The sequence below is a fragment of the Zea mays genome, chromosome 1, assembly GCF_902167145.1.
Source record: "Zea mays cultivar B73 chromosome 1, Zm-B73-REFERENCE-NAM-5.0, whole genome shotgun sequence".
NCBI lineage: Eukaryota > Viridiplantae > Streptophyta > Magnoliopsida > Poales > Poaceae > Zea > Zea mays.
In genome coordinates, this window is record NC_050096.1 from 156,845,818 (window position 1) to 156,852,630 (window position 6,813).

Below are 6,813 nucleotides of genomic sequence, written 5' to 3' on the forward strand. Positions count from 1 at the left end.
ACACCCATTGGGGGGGACGCCCAGGAATTATCAGTATATTTTTCAAAACGGTCACATCCGTGCAGGGAACGCAGTAAATACCTCAAGACAAAAATGAGATATCAGTAAGGATCAGAGGAAAGCCAAATATAGCCAGCGAAGTACAATATATGGCCGACAGAAGCGACGTGAAGACTGGACAGAGAACGTCCATCAAACGTCCAATCAGTCGCAGAAGCAAATAAATTGCAGTACCTAGCAAGATATGGATGGATTGCAAACTCGGCTGCTAAAGACAAAATATATGCTGACCTCTGCAACAAAATATTGATGACATAATGCTGACCTCCAAAGTGTAATGCAAATAGCTTCATGCCAATTTCTACAAACGAAAGGGATAATTTTCAGCAAAGAGGCACAAAAGGAAGACCTTCGAATGGATTATCCTTAAAAAATCCATTTGAAGGTCGGGGGCTACACCCATTGGGTGCACCTCCGGTGCACCCCATGGATTATCATTCCAAGCCGAAATAGTGCCGACTTCTAAGGCGTGGGACAAGATTAAAAGACCAACCCTCAACCAAGATGCAGGAGCACAAATGGAGATAATTTCTGGGGAAGACCTTCGAGTAGATTGTTTTCTAAAATCTACTCAAAGGTCGGGGGCTACACCCATTGGGTGCACCTCCGGCGCACCCAATGAAGTTCAGAATCCTACAAATCGAAATGCCGACCTCTAAGGCACAGGCACGAAACTAAGCTTCGGTCAAATGAGTGATCGGAGCAAGAGAAGGCAGCAGGAAGTCATTTTTTGGACCTGGGATCTTTGGGTTGATTACCTCTAAATTAACCCAAAGATCGGGGGCTTGTGGGGGATAGATATCCCCCGGGTCCACTAAAGGAGTAAAAGACCTCACGAAAGGCCCAAGGGCCCAATAAATCGTAAGGTCATTCCTTCGTGGGCCTGGGGAGAAACAACCAACAAAGCAGAGAAGACGTAAGACCGGATTGATGCAAACCCGGACGGCCCACAACATCGAACGAGTAAATTGCAACGGAGACCCGACTTTCCCGCGCTGGAGCCCTCATGCAACAGAGTCGTACGAGGATAAGTCGGCGAAGGTTACGTAGGGATAAACTCAAGAGGTTCACTACCTTTTAGCTACTTGTTGTTATCATATCCACATGTACTGCCCCACGGTCGAGTATATAAGGCCTAGGGGGCACCCCTTCAGAACGATCGACCCTATCTTACTTAGCCACCCACCTTAACTCTCTATGTCTTCAATCCAGAGAGCCCTCTTGTAACCTCGTTACATACTCACCAGGACGTAGGGTGTTACGCATTTCTAAGCGGCCCGAACCTATAAATCTTGTCCACTGTCCCTCGTGTGATCGGCACGAACCATTTTGCTACAGTCGTCGACACCGTCCTACTCCTAAAAACACCTTGAGGGGCAACCCCGGGTGTGCGGTCGGACCCAAAACACCGACAGATACCTACTGGTCATTTTATGGTGATTTTCTAAAGTTTTAGGGCTTAATGGTGCTTTCTACTACTACTATATTTGAAAAATGTCAAACAACAGATTTTCTAATTTTTCTATCTTCTTCTTTGCGCAAGAGCAGTCATTCTTAAAGTTGGTGAATTTTGCTCATAGGGAAAGGGGTGGTAAAATTCTTGGAATACATGGCCTTTTTCATGGGGTAGGGGGTGAGGTGTAATACATCATATTTTCATCTTAGTTTCATATTTTCTCTAGTAGTTTATATCATAAGTATTTAATTAAAAATTGGGTTGCTCATTGTTTCACATTTTGAATCTTTCTTTTGATTTATTGGAAGTATTGGCCAATTTCAAGTTCTAATTGTTTAACTCACTTACTGTGATAGTTTGGGGTGTTTATCATTTTTGCAGTGGTATACTAGTGGTTAGAGGTCTACTGAATTTTACTTGCCATTATTGCATGTGCCCAAATATTTATAACTATGGCTTTTTTATTTCTTAATGCCTAAATAAAATCATAATCTTAGATTACACTAGACCAGGGTTCCATATATTTTTCCTATGATCTATATCTCTTAGGCATACTAGGAAAAATGTGGTCACTCTCTGATTTCCATTTTCTATCCCTTTTTTTGTTTTTCTAAGGTTTGGGTAGAAATAGTCTTTAGTGGATTTCTCTGGTTTGTTCTTGTGTACTGGCGTGTTCATTATTTTTAAACAGTGTATATGCTAGGCAAGTATTTCTACAAATTTTCTCCTGTCCAGTATAGAAGTATTTCTATTTTTCTCTGTATTAATAAAGTTTGGGCAGTTTTCTAATTTAATTCAAAACTCTAAAAATTCATATATAAAACGTGGGTTTCAATATTTTTGTTTGACAACCCTTATTTTACAGAATCTAGCAAAATTTGTTTGACCAAATTTGGATGAATAGTCTTCAAGTTATACATTAATCAAGTTTACAACATATTTTATTAACTTAATATTCGAAAGTGAAAGGAAAATACATCTTGCACTCGGGTCCCTGGCGTAAACTTCCCTTTTTCCTTACAGACTAGTCCTCGGGTCACTGATGAAACAGAAAACCCCCTTGGATTTACCCTAATCTAACCCGCGGTCGCTGGGTTCTCGGAACAGTACCCGCGGCAAAGATTATGGCGGCGAGACTCACCGGCGGCGAAATAGCTCCAACAAAGTGGTCGTCGACGTTAGGGAGGTCACGGCGGTCACGTCGGTGTGCGGGTCGGTGTTTGAGATGGCCGGAGTTGGTCAGTCTTCACGCGCAAGCGGGAGAGCTCGTCGGCGGCGAGGATTCCGGCCTAAACACGGAGGGATAGCTCAATCCAGTGAGTTGGGGAGCTTCACGGGAGGTCAGGGAGGTCGTAGGCACAAGGAATTGGAAAATGGTTCAACTGGTAGCCTGGTCTACGTCCGGTGGTGGGCGACCGAAGTCCAGCGAGGCAGGGTCTCGGCTCAAGCTTGGGAAAGCTTCACAGCCTCTCGGGGAAGCCGTCCAGGGGCTTGGGTGAGGCTGGGGGTCGATGGGAAAGGCTGGCCACGGCGGCTGTGCTCGGGCAGTGGTGGCGGGCGGTGGCGCTTGCTTTCCACGACGAACTCCAGTGATCACTGGCTCGGGCAGGGCTTTGGGTGCACAAGTGAAGACAACTAAGGCCTTCGGGGGCACTTATGGGCGAGGGCGAGACACAAGCGCGCGGGGCAGGGGCGACCACAAGCGGGACACGCGCTGCCGCGGCCAGTCCGCGCTCGGCCGGTCACGCAAGCCATCGAACGTGTGGCGTCGCTCGGTCTGGTCATTTTCAAACGCTAATTGGCTCGCGATCCTCTCGTAACTCTCCCAAATCCCTACACACGATTTCTTCTTTGTCGTTTACTCTTTGTTTCTCCTACAACACTTGAGTGGATTAGATCTCGGATTTGCGAGGTATGAGGGGGTGAAGTTGGGTTTGTCGCCCTGATGGAATCCGAGACCAAGGTCAAGTCAAATCATGTCAAACGGTTTTTGTTTGATTTCAAACTTTGCCAGATTATGTTCTAGGTAATTTGACGCCACTTTCATATTTGGGTCTTGTGGATTTGAGTTTTGGAATTTAGAGAACACAGCTGAACTTTAAGAAGAGGTGAAAATTCAGATTCTGAATTTTCTGAATTTCCCATTGAGTTTTCACTTGAGGGGTCATTTTGGGAATTTTGCAAAACCCCATTGATCAATCTTCCTTACTACATTTTGTAGCTTTATTAGTACACTATAACTTTGTTATTTGGTCCTCATCACGATTTTTATGTTTTTCATAGTCTTTTTACCAATTTTCCCCTTCTGCACTTAAATGGCTTAATTAGGGTTATTCTAGGGTTTTGAACATTTTCCTCCCTTGAGGTGCATGATGAGTTTATGGTATGTATTTTTGAGATGAAAATTACATGTTTGAGTTTTTGCTTTTCAATTTGGTGCCCTTTTGCTTAATTACATTCACATGTGATAATATTCACAAATGTGGGTGTGTGGAGAGGAAAAGCCTGAGTAACACCTGGGGTGTTACAAGTTGTATCTAGGTTTCGTCCTATAGTCAACATTTCCTCTGATACCACTTCTGTCACACCCGGATTTAAGGGGTAAAGCCAGGTGCGTCTCATATGTGCGCCAAAGAAGAACAACACCTATAATGACCAAGTGTATAGAGATAAATGTCACAAATATTATTATTACATAGCGGAAGAGTCTTACAAAAATAAGTGATAACAGTAAAGTGAACTAATAATTATTCCTTGGCACCATAAGCTGACTACGAGACGCCACCTAGATAAGCTCGTACTCCTCGTTGTGGACCTCCTCCTGGGCTACCTACTCTTCACCTGTGGGGGGGGGGGGTTATATATCACAAGGGTGAGCTCACAAAAGATCATAGCTCAACAAGTAGTGGGGAATAATGTGCATGAACTCACCAAAGGTGGGAGTTCATGTAAAGTGTAAGGCTGATCAACAAATAATGGTTAAAGCTGAGCAATTACTAAATGTAAGTATATACCAAACTAGAGTAATAATAGATAAAAATTAATAATAAAACCACAATGCGATGCAAATGACTAGTTAAATTTAATTCCACAAGTTACTGATGTGAGGGTCCGAGCCGCTCATGACCGTGAGCACGGCTGATATACTAATTTACACTCTGCAGAGGTTGCACATCTTTACCGACAAGTCATGTTACCCATCTGCCATGGGGTCATAAATCCCATACACCTCTACCAAGGAAGCGAGCCAGGGTAACACTACGAGGCCTTTACAAAGTTCCACTAGCTTCAGAAAACCCGCTATAGTTTCCAAGGAGCGAGGAATCCCTCGTCTGAAAAGCCATCGCAGCAAAATCAACCCGAGAACCTCCCTATACCGACCACTCCCCTACTTCCCTTGCCCCTTTCGGGTAAGGTAGTCCTCCACTAGTTTTCCTAATTAGTCTGCCAAGGGCGTCCCATACCACCCTTGTGGTAGCACTGTTTTCCTAGGGTGGTCGCTCCATGTTCCAATTAACATAATGATCTTGTCATGAACAGTAAAAACACATTGATATTAAAAGCATGATCATGAATAATGTGTATCTTAACACCCAAAACCACATAAAGCAATAGCAGGTACTACCCAAAAGTTTTGTGGTAAACAAGGTATAAAGATATCTAAACTGGGTGACCTATTGGGTCCCATCAAAATAACCTATGTAGATCATAATGATTAACATGAACATTATTGGGTAAATAGTAGTGGTCAAGGGCACAACTTGACTTCAACAAGCTGTTGCTCAGTATTTTCCACCTGCTGAGCCTCAGTTGCATGCCCATCAAATCGCAACAATACAAACAAACATGGTACAAGAGAAATTAACATCACACCAATCATGATAACATACTGCATAATAATATTCTACGCATCGTAACGAAATTGTAGGTTCAAGAATCACTAAATTCAGAGTTACGGTTAAAGAGTTATGATTTTCCGAAGTTTTACGTGTTTGGTATGGAATAAACTATGTGGATAATTTTAATCTATCTTTCATGATAAAACAGAGTTACCAAGTGATAAATAATATTAATACATAATTAATGAACTAGAATGGATTAATAAAGAGTTAACTTGAATTACTTATGAATTTTACAAGATTCTATAATTACTTCTACATTGGAAATCATTTCCTATACCCTTTTATTCGATTTTATTTATTATCTGGATTGCGCGCATTATTCTGGAGTTCTATAGGGGTTTCTCTGCAAAATTCAGGACCTCGGCGTAATGATTTTATAAAAGACCAGGACTGCAGGTTGATAACTAAAAACATCAAGGGCACTTTTACAAAATGGCACGGTCGAAGGGGTATCAACGAATCCTGGCCGTCCGATCTCGACCGATCGGCCCAGATTAGAATCATGTGATACAACACTTCGCAATCCGTCCTGGCCGCTCGATCCGGTTTTAAAGTTTGAGAGACGACCACGCCCCGACTTAATCCAAATCACTCATCACCGAACCGACATCCCAGATCAAATCTTGCGAAGTGGTACGTGATGGTTAATCTTAGTCGCCCACAGCTGAACAGACGGCTAGGAGACCTTCTCCTTCGTCGGTCAGCCCGCGACGGCGCAACAGTGGATCACAGCGGAGCCCTCATGCCGGCGAACCCAATTCCCCATTTCCTCACGGTAATCACTCAATCCTAATAGTGCTATCTCGTGCGGCAGTCCCCATGAACGGTCATGAGGGTCATCACTAGGGGAGATCCAGGTGAACGTCGCCCAAGGAGTCAGACGGATTCACCGTACGTTTCGACCGTGGTTGCCCACCCTAAACAACCCCGGCGACCAACTAACCATATGGCGATTCCCAGCGTGTAGGTAATAGTGCAGAAAGGGCGCTCACCCGAGTCCGTGATGATGATGGCGCAATACACGAAGAGGTGCGGAGACGGTGCTCCGACAAGAAATTGCCGCGGCTGGATCGGCAATCCAGCCCTAGAATTCCCACGGGTAGTCACACGATGTCTCTGGGGAAGCCCAGACCACGGCCAATAGGTTTCTACGGCGGTGTACGGGGAAGTCAATGGCGGCGGCCTCCAGCTGGGGTGAGGCTCTTGGTTCTTCGTAGGTTAGAGGATTCGGATGGTTAGGGTTACTAGAGGAGAGGTGGCGCATGACAGCTTTATGGCAAGCGGAGTATGAACTCGCCAGCAACGACGCCGACGGAAAAGGGGGAAAGTTCGCTGCAGATCTCGCGTGGTTTGTTGCCGCGACAGCGCAAAGGGATGACAGGTGGGTCCCCACTC

At 44.5% G+C, this 6,813-nt stretch overlaps 1 long non-coding RNA gene across 1 annotated transcript; it reads right to left on the reverse strand.

The window, feature by feature from the left end:
• Window positions 1-4,165: 4,165 nt before the first annotated feature.
• On the reverse strand, window positions 4,166-6,813 carry LOC103639889 (uncharacterized). The gene is made up of 2 exons (XR_559594.2): window positions 6,411-6,813; window positions 4,166-4,357 (listed from the first exon to the last, which is right to left on the reverse strand). It is a non-coding gene; the product is annotated as an uncharacterized lncRNA (long non-coding RNA).